General features: G+C 37.9%; 1 protein-coding gene and 1 pseudogene across 5 annotated transcripts in view; one reads left to right on the top strand and one right to left on the bottom strand.

Moving 5' to 3' along the window:
* SSBP2 (single-stranded DNA binding protein 2) overlaps positions 1-17,563 on the bottom strand; it is a 464,724-nt gene that overhangs the window by 249,952 nt on the left and 197,209 nt on the right. The gene's annotated exons all lie outside the window — the stretch shown is intronic.
* Positions 13,201-13,791, top strand: LOC102838762 (annotated as a pseudogene).

Below are 17,563 nucleotides of genomic sequence, written 5' to 3' on the forward strand. Positions count from 1 at the left end.
CAAGAAAAGCAGTCTTCCTTAAAATAATTTTTAAATCTACAAAAGCAGAAAATATATGGGTCAGGCATCTGAGGCTCAGAAGCACTGGTACAAAAAGTGATTACGCGTTTGCACTTACATAAAACATGTAATTTTTTTCTCTTCCTATTGCATACTCAAAACTCTCTGAGTCATGCTACTTCCTGTTTTCCTATTGTTTTCATCCTTCATTTCTACTGCTCTTTAAACTATCCATACTCAGAACAATCTCTATCTCTTCCTAAAAACCTCCCCCAAAGAACCGTGATGATTTTGCTCTTTTCTGTGTCTCTCTATGTTGTTGTCCCTAAGTGCTGTTGAACCAATTCCAACACATATAGAGCCTTTGCTAAACAGCTGGTAGGTTTGAACCTTATGACTAGTAGTCCAGTACTTACCTTACAGTGCCCCACTAGGACTCCTTTCTGTATACTCTGGTTGTTTTTGTTAAGTGCCAACAAGTGGGTTCTGACTCATAGTGACCCTGTATATGGTTTCCAAGGAGCGGCTGGTGGGTTTGAACCACAACCTTGCAGTTTAAATAGACCTTGTAGTCAAGTGCTTATCATACAGCATCACAGCAGGACTCCTTCTGTATACTATATAAAGAAAATCTAAAATCTACCTTTGAGTCAAAATTCCACTTGCAAATCGGTTGTTTGAAACTTAGAATAGTTTTACATAAGAAAATATGCTATAAAATTTTGTCACAATTCCAGTCTAATTTCACAAAAATCTTTTAAACTAATAATAGTAGGAATACTATTAGAAATGAAAAACAATGGAAAATTTGTTTGAAAATATTCCTTAGTAAGTCAATCAGTAAAAGGATATAAACTCAAGTAAGACAAATGCCACTGTTTATTCAAGTCCTAGAACATGAAGAAATACAATGGAGTTCTGTTTTAATTCTGAAGAGAACTTTGGGATGCTTTATAAAAGAATATTCAGTGTAACAGGAAGCATGCAGAAAACAGCTAACACAGCAAGCCAAATACTGTCATCTTTAGGAAGGCCTGCTGACAAGGTAGCCTTTGGCTGGCATCTGTGAACTTGGATTTTAAGTGGATTCCTACCATTCCCTAAATGATAAGTATGGTCCACTGTGCCTACAATTATGTAAACACTATGGTTTATGCGTAATACCTATTTTGTATCTGGTTGTCTGAATAAGGAGCCCTGGTGTGGCACTGTAAGAAAGCACAGGACTGCAAGGTCAGTTTGAACCTCAAGGTCAGTTTTTCAAACCCACCAGCTACTCCTCAAAAACCATAATCAGGTGGCTATCAGTCAGAACAAACTTGACAGCACTTAAGAATAAGAAGAACAGCAGCAGTCTGAATAAAGAAGACTGTAGAAGAACTGAGGCATTTGAGTTATCGTGTTGGAATGGGCAGAGTTTCTGTTGTGCACAGGGTCACTATGACTTGGAACCAACTCAACACCTAACAACAAGTGTGAAATTTTGGTATGTAATAAGCAGACGGTGCCTATGATATCAGCCTCCAATAAAACTCTTGGGCCCTGAGACTCCAAAACGCTTCCCTCTTAGGCAGTATTTCATATAAGTTGTGACAACTAGTTGCTGCGGGGATTAGGAACATCCTGTGTGACTGCTGGGAAAGGACTCTTGGAAGCTTGTGCCTAATTTTCTTCAAACTTCCAAGGTTCTGTCTTTCCTGATTATGCTTTCAATCCTTTTGTTGCAGTAAATCACAGCAAGGGAAATGACTGTATGCTAAGTTCTGTGAGTCCTACCAGTTTCCATTAAATGTAGTACTATTATGTCCTTAATAAAAATAAATTAGTATTTTTATTCCTCTCAACTCTGAGTGGGGTTATTTGACGTTCTTTGTACATAACACGACAAGAAAAAGAAAAAGATGTTACCATGATAACTAAGCCACATTTAGAAAGACATAAAAGTTAAACAGGATGTTAATGTATATATGTGAGAAGAAAAAATAATAATGCTGCTTAAAAACAGAAGAAACTTTCAAAATAATGGAATAAACTGAGATGTGAGTTGGGAAACGGTGCAGAGTTAAGAGAAGAAAGGAAAGAAATCTGGTATAGAATCTTTATATAAGCATGCTGAATCCATACATTCTACATACTTGCCCTTAATTTGGTACAGAACATCATGGCTGCTAAGGCTTGATGTGGTGTTGTAGGATAAGCACTGACTGCTAATAATAAGGCTGACAGTTAAGAAAACCACAAGAGTTCCTCTGAAACCCTATACAGAGTCATTATGAGTCAGGACAGTCTTGATGACACTTAACAATGAGACTAAGCAATTGTGTCACTAAGGAAACTTGTCTGCAGCCATCCACTTTGCAGAGACATGTTTGAACACATTTTGTTTGGAATAAATCTGTGCATATATGAACTGGAACCCTAGTAGCAATACTTTTTGACTCGCCCTCATAGGTTCTTTCCATTTTCCATACTGCCTATAGGACATTCATTCATGTGTATGAAATGATTCCGTGAGGTGTCGGTATTCATAACTTGAAAGAAGCTCACACTATCTTCTTTTCTGTCTAGAATATACAATTAGCCTTTACAGAAGCTTGTAAGTTTACTAAGGGTAATTTTGTATCTGATAAAAGAACTTTAAGAGTAAGAATTCAGTAAAGCTCAACTTTCTCATAAAAGAGCTATATGGATCACCAAATTTTCAAAAAGGTGTGAATAAATGGGATTATTTTTAGATAATTTTTTTAAAAAAAAAAATACTAAACAACTAGGTGTCTAGAAATGTTAAAACTAGAAATGTAGAAAAAAATGTGCACAAGAAAAAAAAAATTTTTTTTTTAAAGCCCAACATAGAAAAAATCCCATACACTAATTAGGGTTAGACTTAAGGTTAAGGTTAACAATTGTCATCTGTGTGCATTTTTCTTGTGTGTATTTATCACAGTGGGGTTTTTTTCTGTTTGGGGTTTTTTCATTTATGTGTTTTTCCTTTACCAACATACTTACTAGAAATAAAAAGACACATACTGTTATTGGTATAAAATGCTATCAAGTCTGTTCTGACTCATAGAGACCCTGTTTAGGGTTTCCAAGGCTTTAAATCTTTATGGGAGTAGAAAGTCTCATCTTTTTCCAGTGGCGCAGCTGGTGGGCTCGAACCACTGTCTTTGTGCTTATCATATGGTACCACCACACTCCACCACCCCTATCCCTCAACACACACACACACACACACACACACACACACACAACATATAGGTCACAGATAAAAAATCAGGAGTTCAAAAATACATCAACCAAACAGTAGCAAATAAATTTACATGGACAACTAATAAAGTAAAAGAAACCTTACAGTTGAAACATATTATGAGACAAGAAAATTCTGACCACCAAAGAAAAACCGAAAAGTCTATGAAATAGAGCACAAGAGGTTCAAATAAAAAATTAGGTAAACTAAAGTCAATTTAAGCCATTAACAAGAGACTTTTTAACAATAATAAATGTTCTTTAAATATACCAACAACAGGAACTTATATTATACCTGGCCCTCTTAATCTGGGTACAAGTAAATGAATTCATGGGTGAAATATATATAAGGAAAAATCACAATTTGCACACAGTCATATATTTTTCAGACATAATTTATATATGTCTCATTGGAGTCTTGTAACAAGAAGAAATTAAGTCTTAAAACCCCTTGTAAGGTCTTAAAAGCTTGCAAGCAGTCATTCAAAATATAACTGGTCTCTCTTCAAAGAGTCAAGAATAGGAGGAAGAAATCAAATTTGTAGCTGACTGACTCCATGAACAATTGCCTCTTTTATGATAAAGACGAGAAGACCTGAGTATGCCCAGGCTACCAATACTGAACATTTTCATCAAAGAGTCTACAGAAGCATGCTGATCAAAAGGGAGGAAATGTGGAACAGAATTTAAATTCATATAGAATACAGACTTTTTGAAGCCACTGAGGCTAGATGAATCCTCAAAACTATTTAAAATTTAAACCAAAAATATCTTCTAGAGTCTACTTTAAAGGAATCAGTCATTTAGGATAATTAGTGAAGAATGTCTGCTGTGACTACTATGCTCTTTTATGGGATCAAATTACTAATAGTAATTCAAGAATTTATGAGGAAATTAGTTTATGTCAATAGGGAAAGACAACAAATCAGAAAAACGAAGGTGAGAAAGCCTACACAATTTGAAGAAAAAATATCACTGAATTAAACATAAGGAAAACTGTAGAATTGGTGTATGTTTTGCTGTATATATTTTCAACAACGTTAAGAAGAAAAAGTAAACATAAAAACAAACTTTTAGAGTACAACAAGAGTGAAGTTCAGTAAGATAAACTAGTTGATTCCTGATACACTAGGAAGAGCTGACATCAGGAACCTGATTTTCTAATCCCTAAATATGGAACTGCCTTTCCCAAACACCAATGTATTCTACAGTGATCTCATAAGTGTCTTAGAGGTATGTTCGGGGTGCAGAGGAGGGTGATGCAGACAAATATTGCCACAGCTCTAAAATCAGATATTTGTAAAGGATGTACTGAAAGTAAACCAAAGTGAAAATTGTGGCTCTGCCAGGTCAAATGTGGAACTTAGTATGTACCATAAAAGACACAGCTTAATAAAGTGATTTCCACATAGGATGTAGAAATCTGAAATCAGCATCACGCCAGAATTTACAACAGAAAATACAGTTAAAATCACAGTTTTGTGTATCCATTGGAAAGCTTTGTGTATCCATAAGGAAAGACTGTTGTTGCTGTTGTTAAGTGCCGTTGAGTCAGTTCCAACCCATAGCGACCCTATTTTCTGAGGAGTGACTGGTGAGCTTGAACCGCTGACCATGTGGTTCAGTTCAGCGCATTAACCCACAGTGCCACACCAGATAGGCACCTCCAAAAAGAAACAGGATGTGAACACCTGATTACCTGAAACAGATTCCAAATGTAATACAAGCTGGTAAGGTGACTGTAGATAAATTTTTTACCAAATTGCTAAAGGCTGAGTGTGAACTAGCTTGACAATATAGAATCCTGACAGTCAGAATCACCCGGGGAATCCTCATCCACACTTCTCCATATAACTCATAAAGTGTTCACAAGAAAAAATGGGTATGAGAGGCGGGAAGTGTAGGCAAGACTGATGCTTCCCTCATGGAACATGCATGGTAGAAAGGAACTGTGGCTCTGGTGAGAAAAGCCCAAAGCTCTCTCCAGTCCGCTCTCCCCTAAGTGTGGAGCTGCAGGATAATGTACTAGACCACAAAGACAGTCTCAACTGCAAGACTGGCAGTTCAAATTCACTAGCCACTCATTAGAAACCCTTTACAGGGTCACTATGAGTTGGACCCAACTCGACGACACTTAGTAATAACAATAGCCAGTCACTAAAAGAGAGCAAAAGACTTGGCCCATAGGGACAAGTGAACATCTATTGCAACTGGGAAAATTGAATGTAGGTAGGAAAAAAAAAAACAAAAAAACTTCCACTTCTCGGAAGGAAAGGAATGCCCTAGGATCAATATTATTAAACATCCTTTACCCCTAGGTTGACACAATGACAGCAACAAAGGGCTCAAACAAAGCAACAATTGTGAGGATGGTGCAGAGCAGGCAGTCTGTTTTGTTGTGTTGTACACGGGATGTTAGGAGTTAGAACCGACTGGATGGCACCTGACAACCACCACCAGCCCTAGGATAGGGAAGGATTTCTGAGAATGTGACGCTGTTGAGCTAGAAACAACCCCTGCCTAATACTGGTGCTGAACCAGAATAAGAGAGAATGCTATCACCCTTTTTCCACATCACCAGACTAGTAAGTATCAAGTACCAAGTTAAAGTAGCCAACTGCTTGGGGAGAGGAAACACAGTAGAAAAGTGATCCCTAAGGCTCAGGAGAAAATTGAAAAGATGAGGGCTGAATAGAAATTGAATTCAAACAAACCAGTCTCCTTCATAAAAACAAGACAATGCTAGAAAACTGCAAAGACTATGCAGCACTGATACCAAAGCAACAGCAAAATCCAAACCTATCTCAACCAACTAGATTAACTACCACCTCCAAGAATTAAACTACTAGAAAAATAAACATACCTCAAATTTCAGGAATAAATAAAATTTACATCCATTTCTATTGTATGTCTAGCTTTTCATCAAATAGTACAAGGCATAACCCCCCCAAAAAAAAGCATTAAGAAAAATAAATCATTAAAATGCAAAGAAATAAAGAGGAACACTGATACGACAAAGGTATTAGAACTATCTAGGAATTTAAAATATCTATGATTGGATGTTTAAGGTCAAGAAAAGATAGACTAGAGCATGAATATATGGGAAATTTTAGTATAATTTACTTGTATATAAGAAAAAAAAACTGGAAGAGGTCAAGAAAATGAAAGGAAAAATATCTGATGAAATAATAGCTGAGACTTCTCTAAAATTAATGAGCATCAACAAACGATACATCAAGGAAGTTCAGAAAGTATCAAGCAGGATTAAAAAGGGGGAGAGTATAAATTACAACTAATATATCCTATTTCCAAGTTAAAAGAACTCATGATGGCATCCAGAAAATGAAGACACATTATTATAGAAGAACAATGTTAGGAATCACAACAGATTTCTCATGATAAAATTGGCTGATAGATGACGATGGAGAATAACATCCTTAAAATGCTGAAAGGGTTAAAAAAAAAAAAAAAAAACCTCAAATCTCAATAATAAATAATTGTTTCATGCCATTTTGGGATATTATGTCATGCAGTCAGAATAAATAGAACAATGGTCTACATCCCTTCCAACCCACCCCTTCATACTGACGCCTACTTTAGCTTCCTCCAACCCACACCTTAGAGTCCTGGTGTGGCGCTGTGGGTCAATGCGCCAGATTGCAAAGCAAATTGAACTGCAAGGTCGGTGGTTCAAGCTCACCAGCTGCTCTTTGGAAACCCTATCATACAGGGTGCTGTGGGTCGGAACTGACTTGACTTCACAACAACAATCCATACCTTGATGCTTGAATACACTTTTTAAAGAATGCAAATCTGATTATATTAGTCTGGTTATAAAGTAGAAAATCAACAGCTCCAATTTGCTCTTAGGGAAACTGAAAACTTCAAAAACAAGGTTTTCAAAATCTTCTTTGATATGATCCCTGACTACTGATACCAGTTTCATCTCTCAGCTTTCCCCTTTCCCTTATACTTGTATATTCTAGTCATATCAAGCCACTTGAAATCTCTAAATATGTCAAATTCAGCCTTATTTCTTTATTGTCTCATGGCTTACCAAAATTAGAGATGCTTCCCTTTAGACCAGGCCCTACTTTGATTCTGTATCATAAAAATTATATGCCAAATTTGTTTACGCTCCTTGCCAAAAGTGTAAATAAATCTGACTTGCCTTTATTTCTCCAAACCTGTGATGCCAAACAATAGGCTGTTTTTACCACCACTGCTTTTATTCTTCGAAAAGAAAGGTGCTTAAGTCATTTAAAGGTCCAGTATCACATAGCTGCACTGGTATTTGGGAATGCCTTATAACAGCAGTGCCTAATTCCTGAATTTAGCTCTGCCCGTGGAGCCATTCTGAGGAGAAAAGAATGATGAATGCTCAGCCTGTTAGTCTAAGACCAGATATCACAGGCTAATGGTACTAAGCAATACCAATCCCTTTAAAACCTTTACCAGATGGTTTAATGGTGAATCCGATCACATCTTTCTCACATCTTTCTTACCTTCTTCAGGATTGTAAAAATAAGTTCCTAGCGTTTTCCCACTTTCTTGAATAAAACTATCTTTAATAAAAAACAAATTAAGCATAATTTTTAGACTAACGAGGTCTTTTCAGCGGGATTTTTCAAATGTTCAAGTTTTATTTTCTATCTTGTGAGAAGGGGTCACAGAGATCAACATAATTGGCTTAAAAACAGTAGGCAGTAGTTACAGTCTCTCGATGTGAGAGAAACAGAACTGGTTCTAAGCACCATAGTTAAGTGTAGTGTAGATGTAGAAAGTAACATAACCTCAATTTTTCTACACTTAGGAAGCTTAACAAATCCTAAAGTCCTCCTGTCAAACTGTCCCTCACCCTGCAAGTCAATTTTAAAGTTTATTTTTCTGTATTGTAACTACATGTTGACTTCTCTCCCCTACAACAAAGAGGACTGGCACTAACTTTAGCACCTAGCAAGATTGATAAATATACATTTAATTAAATAAATAGCATAATCAAAAGGAACAAAAGGAGCATGAGTTGAGCCAACTAACTCTTCTTAAAGTAACACAAGATATAAACTAGATTCCAGAAGTTACTAGATATTTATACATGTGGATCGTAAATAATGCATATTACACACGAAAATATTACAAAGGAAAAAACCTTCATACATACTAGAAAACAAAACTCACACTAATGTTGCATAATAATCCTGGCAATGTGATGAACAATTCAGAATCACAGGAAAGGACTGTGAAGTACAAATGAATACTATATATGAGGGAAACAGGAAAAAGGGAGGGAGAAACCAGAAACAGTTTGGTCATCAACACTTTTAAAATAAAGACCATCTAAAGGAAAGCACTAAATTCCTTGCAAATGTTTTTGCTTATTTTATTTATTTATTTTTTTACCATAGTAACAAAAGAACAAACTAGAATAAATATTAAAGTGGCACAGAAAGCAGTTCTTTCATTTAGGAATGCTTTCCTTTCAAATTTCATACTTGGCCACCTTTGACAGAATATGCAAAACAACAGAGAATAAAAATTTTATCTTTTAGAGTATATATATATATACACATACATACAAATGACAATATACTGTTACCGAATCTATCAGTGTTTTAAACTATCCAGGGACACAGAAAAACAGTAAATTAAATTAGTCTTTATCAATACAGCAGCTGTTTGTTTTATTAAAAGGTAAATTATCAATTTAGAAGAGTCAACTAATTTTTATCTCCACATTGAGGGCTTTATTGGAGACGCTACACAAGGTCACTGTGAGTCAGAACTGACTTGACAAGAACAACAACATACTAATTTGTAAGTAATTCTGTTAGCAAAGTAGATTAAGAGCTGGGTTGCTAGTCACAAGGTTAGCAGTTCCAATCTACCACCTTCTCCATGGGATAAGGAAGAGGCTTTCAGCTCCCATAAAGATTTATAGCTTCAGAAACCCTATACAGAATCACTATGTATACCTATGACAAGTTGTAACCGACTCGTCAGCACCATCCTAACTGTGGAGTCCTGGTGTGGCGCTGTCACTGGACTGATGACCCCAAGATCAGCGATTCAAACACACCAGCCAATCCTTGGAAACCCTATGTTATTGTTGTTAGGTGCCATTGAGTCGGTACCGACTAATAGTGATCGTATGCACAGCGGAACAAAACACTGTCTGATTCTGGGCCAACCTCATTATTGTTGCCACGCTTGAACCCATTGATGCGGCCACTTGGCCAATACATCGCACTGGGGGGTCTTCCTAGTTTTCTCTGACCCTCTACCTACTAAACATGAGATTCCTTCTCCAGCAACTGGTTCCGCCTGACAACACATTCATAGTATGAGAGACAAAGTTTGGCCATGCGGGCCTCCAAGGAGCACTCTGGCTGCACTTCTTCCAACACAGATCTGTTGGTTCTTTTGGCAGGCCATGGCACTTTCAATAGTCTCCTCCAACACCATAACTCAAAAGCATCAATTCGTCTACAATCTTCCTTATTCACTGCCCAGCTATCGCTTGAGTATGAGGCTATTGAAAATACCATAGCTTGGGTCAGGCACACCTTAGTCTTCAAGCAGACATCTTTGCTCTTCAACACTTAAAAAAGGTCTTGTGCAGCATATTTGCCTAATGCAATACATCATTTAATTTCGTGACTGCTGCTTCTGTGAGTGTTGACAGTTAATCCAAGAAGAATGAAGTCCTTGAAGATTTCAATCTTTTATCCATTGATAAGAATGTTGTTTATTGGTCCACTGGTGAGGATTCAGGTTTTCTTTCCACTGGAATGCAGTCCATACTGAAGGCTGTGCTCTTTGATCTTCATCAGTAAATATTTTGAGTCTTCTTCACTTTCAGCAACAAGGTTGTATGGGCTGCGTATCACAGGTTGTTAATGAGTCTTCCTCCAATCCTGATGCCATGCTTTTCTTCACAGAACCCAGCTTCTCTTATTATTTGCTCAGCATACAGGCTGAATAAGTATGGTGAAAGAATACAACCCTATCACACACTTTTCTTAATTCAGTGTTCCCATGTTCTGTTCAAACAACTGCTTCTTGGTCCATGTACAGATTGATTCCTTGTGAGCACAATTAAGTGTTCCGGAATACTCATACTTCAGAATGTTGTCCATAGCTTGTCACAATCCACGCAATCAAAAGCCTCTGCATAGTCAATAAAGAACAGGTAAACATCTTTCTGATATTCTCTGCTTTCATTACTGATGTCCAAGAGCCATCGGACACCAGTAATGATATTCCTCATTCCACGGCCTCTTCTGAATCTGGTTTGAACCTCTTGAAGTTCTCTGTCAATGTATGCTTGTAACCATTTCTGTATTACTTTTAGTAAAACTTTACTCGCATGGGATATCAAAGAGATTGTCCAATGATTTCTGCATTCCATTGGGTCACCTGTCTTTGGAATGGGCACAAATATGGATTTCTTCCAATCAGTCAGCCAGATCGTTGTCTTCCAAATTTCTTGGCAGAGACGAGTACTCACTCGGCCTCCTGTGCCGCCTCACTTTCTTGAAAGATTTCAATTTTTATTCCATCAATTCCTGGTGCCTTGTTCTTTGCCAATTCCAATTCCTTCAATGCACCTTGGACTTCCTTCTTCAGTATCATAGGCTGTTGATCATATGCTACCTCTCACAACGGTTGAACATCAACCATTTCCTTTTAGTAGAGTGACTCTGTATTCCTTCCATCTTCTTTTGATGTTTTTTGCATCATTCAATAATGTACCAAGAGAATCCTTCAGTAATGAGACTTAAATTTTTTCTCCAGTTCCCCTAGCTTGAGAAATGCTGAGCGTGTTCTTCCTTTTTGGTTTTTTGACTCCAGATCTTTGCACATTTTGTTATAGGTTTTATCTTCTCGAGCTGATCTTTGAAATTTTCTGTTCAGCTCTTGGACCTCCTCATTTCTTCCATTTACTTTAGCATCTCTACGCTGGAGAGCAAGTTTCAGTGTCTCTTCTGACATCCATTTTGATATTTTCCTTCTTTCTTGTCTTCTTAATGACTTTGTGCTTTCTACCAGTATCATGTTCTTGATGTCATCCCACAACTTGTCTGGTCTTCAGTCTTTAGTATTTGATGTATCAAATCTGTTCTTCAAATGATCTCTAAATTCAGGTGGGATATATTCAAGGTCATATTTTGGCTCTCATGCACTTGTTTTCACGTTCTTCAGCTTCAGTTTGAATTTGCATTTGAGCAATTGGTGGTCTGTTCCACAGTCTGCCCCTGGCCTTGTTTTCCATCATCTCTTTTGGCAGATGTAGTGAATTTGATTTCTATGTATTCCATCTGGCGAGGTACATGTGTATAGTCATCTCTTATGCTGTCTAAAGAAGGTATTTGAAATGAACAAATCATTGGTTTTACAGAATTCTATCATGAGTTCACCAGCATCATTTCTATCACCAAGGCCATATTTTCAAACCACTGATCCTTCCTCTTTGCTCCCAACCTTTGCATTCCAATCACTGGTAATGATCAATACATTTTGATTGCATGTTTTATCAATTTCAGATTGAAGAAGTTGGTAGAATTCTTCTATTTCATCCTCACTGGCTTTAGTTGGTGAATAATAGTGGTATAAACTGGACTTCCCTGTTGTTGTTTAGTTGTTGTTAAGTTCTGTGGGGTCAGGTCCAACTCATAGTGACCCTACACAGGGTTTCCAAGGCTGTAAATCTTTATGGGAGCAGACGGTCTCATCTTTCTCCCGTGGAACCACTGGTAGTTTCGAACAGCCGACTTTGAGGTTAGCAGCCTGATTCATAACCACTACGCTTCCCTAGAGGCTCATGGATATTACCCTATCACAGACAACATTGTACCTCATGACTGATCTGGATATGTTCTTTTTGACAATGAATGCAACACCTTTCCTCTTCAATTTGTCATTCCCAGCATAATAAACCACATGTATGTCAGTTTTTCATACTGTGGTGACTTGTGAGTTGCTGTGATTCTGGAAGCTATGTCACAGGTATTTTAAATACCAGCAGGGTCACTCATGATCAACAGGTTTCAGATGAGCTTCCAGACTAGGAAGAAAGAGTGACGAACTACTTCCAAATCTTTAGTCACTGAAATCTTATGCCTAGCAGAGAAACACTATCAGATATAGTGCCTGAAAATGAGCCCTTCAGGTTGGAAGGCACTCAAAATGTGACGGGGGAAGAGCTACCTCCTCAAAGTACAGTTGACCATGATGATGGGAATGGAGTAAAGCCTGTGGGAGAAAAGCCCTGGAGACCTTCATCTGCTGATGGGGCACAACTCAAAATGAAGAGAAATAGCTATAAACAGCTACTAATAATCAGAACATGGAATGAACAAAGTATGAATCTAGGAAAATTAGAAATTGTCAAAAATGAAACAGAACGCATAAACATCGATATCTTAAGCATTAGTGAGCTGAAATGGACTGGTGTTGGCCATTTTGAATCTGGAAACCTTATACAGAGTCCCTATTTGTTGAAACCGACTCCAGGGCACTTAACCACAACAACAATATCCTAATTGTAATGTATATTCAATTTTGTTTTAAAGAGCACCTACATTTATAATGTAAGTTAATGCTTAGTGAAAATCAAATGGCCAAGGGCTTGAACAAGAAGGGAAAGTCTGTAGGGATATTTTGTTGTTGTTAAGTGCTGTTGAGTAAATGCTGACTCACAGTGACCCTGTAAAAGGTTTCCAAGATGCAGCTGTTGAAACCACTAAACTGGTGGTTCAAACTGACCTTGCAGAGTTCCGTGCCACACCAGGACACCTGTAGGGAGGAGGTAAGTGTGTCTATAAAAGGCTAACAGGACCCGCCTCCCATGCCACCCCCCTCCCGGAGTTCAGCTCTGGCTACACCAGGAGATCTTGGAGCTCCAGGCTCCTGTTAAGCTAGTGCAGAGGTTGGCCCCCAGCCATAAGGATCATCTATCCAGACCTCATCAGCCATGATGAGATGTTCTCTGACATTTACAAGATCTGGGAGATCATGGATGGGCTGTGCCTGGAAGTGGAGGGGATGATGGTGAGCAGGACAGAGGGTAACATCGATGACTTGCTAATTGGTGGAAATGCCTCCATTGAAGGCACTGAAAGCACTGGTGTTGAGATTGTCATGAACCATCACCTGCAGGAAACCAGTTTCACATAAGAAGGCTCCAAGAAGTGCATCAAAGATTACATGAAATCAATCAAAGGCAAACTTGAAAAACAGAAACCAGAAAGAGTAAAGCACTTTATGACAGGAGATGCAGAGCAAATCAAGTACATCCTAGCTAATTTCAAAAGCAACCAGTTCTTTATTGATGAAAACAGGAATCCAGATGGGATGGTTGCTCTGCTGGGTTATTGTGAAGATGGTATAACCCCATATATGATTTTCTTTAAAGATGCTTTAGAAATGGAAAAAGTTAACCAATTTGACAATTATTTGGACCTGTCACCTGTCATCCTAGCAGGCTGCTGCTCGTCATCCACACAACACCAGGACTTGGACAAAATGGGACTGATGTTATCTTAAGACCTTGATTTATTTGAAGCATAGGCATTTTTCTTTTTTTTTTTAAGGGGGAATAAAAACCCCTGTAGGTTATCTAAAAATAAAAATGCATTTAAAGTCATTTGAGAATGCCTCTTAGTTGAATATTTAAATTTATCTGTCTAGTGCTCCTGGAGAAGGTGTAGCAGAGCTGCAGCTTACTGCAGTGCTATAAAGTGAGAGTCTTCAGATCACTTTGACAGTTAAAACAACTTGTGCAGGATTAGAGAATAAAAACAAGAGTCAAAAATCTTGACTCTTGATTGAAATAAAGGGAGAGTCCATGGTTCTAGCAGTGCCAACCTTTGAAGTGGAGCCTTATGCATTTCATCACCTACAGATGGAAGAGATGAGTAAAAGAAACAACAACAACAAAAGATTAATACAATTGGAGAGAAAACAAAAAGGCTAATGAGGAGGGATCCTTGTTGTTCTGCATCTTAACTGTGGTAGTAGATTTATAAACCTAGACATACGATGAAATCACACAGAATAAATACACACACATAAATGAGTAAAAGTAAAATTGGGAAAATCTAAATAAGACCAGTGGATTATATCAAGGCCAACACCCTGATGTAATTACTGCACTAAAGTTGTGTAAGGTATTTGCAGCAGGAGAAATCTGGTGAAAGGATCTCTTTGTATAATTTCTTACAACTGAACGTGTATCTACAATTATCTCAAACTAAACATTTGCTTGAAAATAAGTCAATGTGATACAATCCAAATGCTAGACACATAATTCACATCCATTACAATTTGAAATAAACTCACCCTCTCCTCCACAATTCCCCCTGCCCCAGGCTCAATCCCCCTAAAGCCTCTTCCTAATGACAGCATTAGTCTAAGACCCAGGATCTCATCATCTAAATCAGGTCAAGATGAAAATGAGGCTCTCGGGCACTCCACCACAAGTACAGTTCCTTGCAATCTGAAGACCTGTGAACTAGAGAGACAGGTTTTCTACCTCTTGCACATCCAAAATGCCTAGTTATTCTGGGATACAATAACCACCCTAAAAATCCCATATGATGTTTAAGGTTACTTGAAAATATCTGACTTATATACATTTTTTACAGCCTTAAATCAATGCAATTATAGACATCATAAACAAATTATTCAAGGTATGTAAGGTGAGTGCGATACCTTTATAACAAATTCTTTATTGAGTAAATTAAATTCTCTCATTTCAGCTTGTTATTTTTGTTACGTGCCATCAAGTTGGTTCTGACTCATAGTGACCCTGTATGGGGTTTCTGAAGAGCAGCTAGCAAGTTTTAACCCTCAACCTTGCAGTTAGCAGTCCAGTGCTTATCCTCCTGGGCCACACTAGGATTCCACTTCCGCTTATGCATGTAAATAAAATAAATAATAAGGCCATACTCACAGTCTATCTCATTTGCTTTTCATTCAGCCTTACTATTACTTTATATGAAAGCTAATTTTATAAAAGGGGGATCCAAGTGGGGTGGGGATCCAAATCAGGTATGGCAGCCAATCTCATATTTTTAATCCATAAGGTGAATAATTCACAAAGATTGGAGTAGTTAGAAAAGTCCTCACTTACGAAGACAGAACTTGATTTGTACCTTAAATGACAGGAAGCCCTTATAAAGGCAGAAGGTAGGAAAGTCTAAGAAGAAAGCCAATCTTCTGTCCATGGTGAAAATTGTTAAAACTGCTTTAAATTAAATTTGGAGAAGGCGGCTAAGAGCAGAGTCAGAGAGGATGTGTACAACTGACCAGAAAAGATAGGTCTCTGAGCAAGGCCACCAATCAATTTTGTTCTGTTAATGAGGATCTCTCAGATCAGAAACAGAAATTTAGTACATAATTGTGATGGCAAACTTCATGTGCTAACTATGGCGTTCAGTTGTTTAGTTAAACACTAGTTTAGAAGTTGCCTACCTTAACTAAATCAGTTAGCCTTAAGTCAAACAGATTACTCTCGATAATGCAGGTGGATCTCATCCAGGCACTTGAAGACCTAAAGAGCAAAAGGAGAGATTTCCCAAGGGAGTATTCTGTCTAAAGACTGGAAGTAGACACCTTGACAGAATTCCTCTAGATCTCCCATGGCAAACTACAGATTTTAGGATATAAGACTGCTAGAATCTCTTGCCTGTTGAATGACTTGCCAGACCCCACAAGCATGTGAGCAAATCCACCAAAAACAAGCCAACCTATCAATCTGTATCTAGATATCTGTATCTATCTATCAAGAGATTATTTCATATCAGTTTGTTTACCTATAGAACCCTACAACAATGAGTCAATTCAATACACAATTTTGAAAGAGAAAAATATGGAAGCCAGCTAAGAAAAGATGAAGAAAACTAGTAGCATAATAGTAACATAGGCCATTAAAACTCAGAAACTGAAGAAACTAAACCTCTTGAAGGCAGAATGAGCCTGAAGAGCCCAGCAAGCTACCAAGATGGAAAACTGAACAGTAAAAGGAAGCTGAAAAGTCAAGAGAAGAATCTTTGAGGTTCACCTAGGGAAATACTTTCCTTATTCATTGTGGATTTAGAGAGACCATTTAGAGAATAAGAGGTTCCCAAGGACACCACAAGTTCTATAGAACCCAATCGTGGTGCCAGCTCAACTCTATTTTTCTCTGAATTCTAAGAAGCTTGATCTTTTTTCCAATCAAGTTAAGTAGTAGGTGAGTTTGATTCCCAAATAAAAAGCATGACAGTCACAATTCCCTATCCACTCTACTATCTCCACAAAGCCCCTTCAAAAAACATGTACACAATCAGAGATGTGGACTTAGAGACAAAGATAAGTATGCTTTGTTGTTGTTGCTATTGTTAAGTGTTTCTGAGTCAGTTGTGACTCAGAGTGACTGAATAGGATTTCCAAGGAGCAGCTTGTGGGTTTGAATCCCTGACTTTTCAGATAGCAGCCCAATGCAGTGCTGATCCCATAGTGCCATGAACTGATTGAAGTAAAAAAAATCATGACACCTACAATGCCTCATCCATTCCATTGTCCCCACATACTTTCTTCTATCAATCAGAAACACAGACTCAAAGGCAAAATTAGGTATGTTCCACTAATTCAAACGTAAATGTTGATATTGATATTCCTGCTTATGTGCAACTTTTCTAGTGTTGTTTTGTCACCTCCTGTATGTCTCTGCAAGTGACTGAAAGTAAAACCCACCACAAAAAACTGGTAGGTTCTCTGGGAGGAGAAAACGACAAAGACAAATGTAAAGATCAAATGTAATATTCATGGTTAGGAAAGGGTAAAGGAATACAGATAGGCAGTCTGTGATGAAATAGGTCCACAATTTAACTTAAAGGAATCCCCAAGTACTCATTTCACAATGTTAGAGCAAAAAAGAAAAAAAAAAAAAAAAAAAAGGTATTCTGTTTTGAGTAGAGAGCAGTGATAATGAGAATACATATGTAATACGGTGCCATAATTTATAAAACATGTGGACTACTGGTGTGGTGCTGTAGGATTAGCACTGGGCTTGGAGCCAAAGGATCGGCAGTTCAAACCCACCAGCTGCTCCTCAGAAACCCTAAACAGGGTCGCTATGAGTTGCAACAGACTCAGTGGCACTTGTTGTTGTTGTTATGTGCTGTGGAGTCGGTTTCAACTCATAGCGACCTTGTACAGGGTTTCCGAGGCTGTAAATCTTTACGGGAGCAGAAAGCCTCATCTTTCCCCTGTGGAACAGCTGGTAGTTTCGAACTGCTGACTTTGCGGTTCGCAGCCCGATTCGTAACCACTA

Source organism: Chrysochloris asiatica, unplaced genomic scaffold, assembly GCF_000296735.1.
Source record: "Chrysochloris asiatica unplaced genomic scaffold, ChrAsi1.0 scaffold00145, whole genome shotgun sequence".
Classification (NCBI taxonomy): domain Eukaryota; kingdom Metazoa; phylum Chordata; class Mammalia; order Afrosoricida; family Chrysochloridae; genus Chrysochloris; species Chrysochloris asiatica.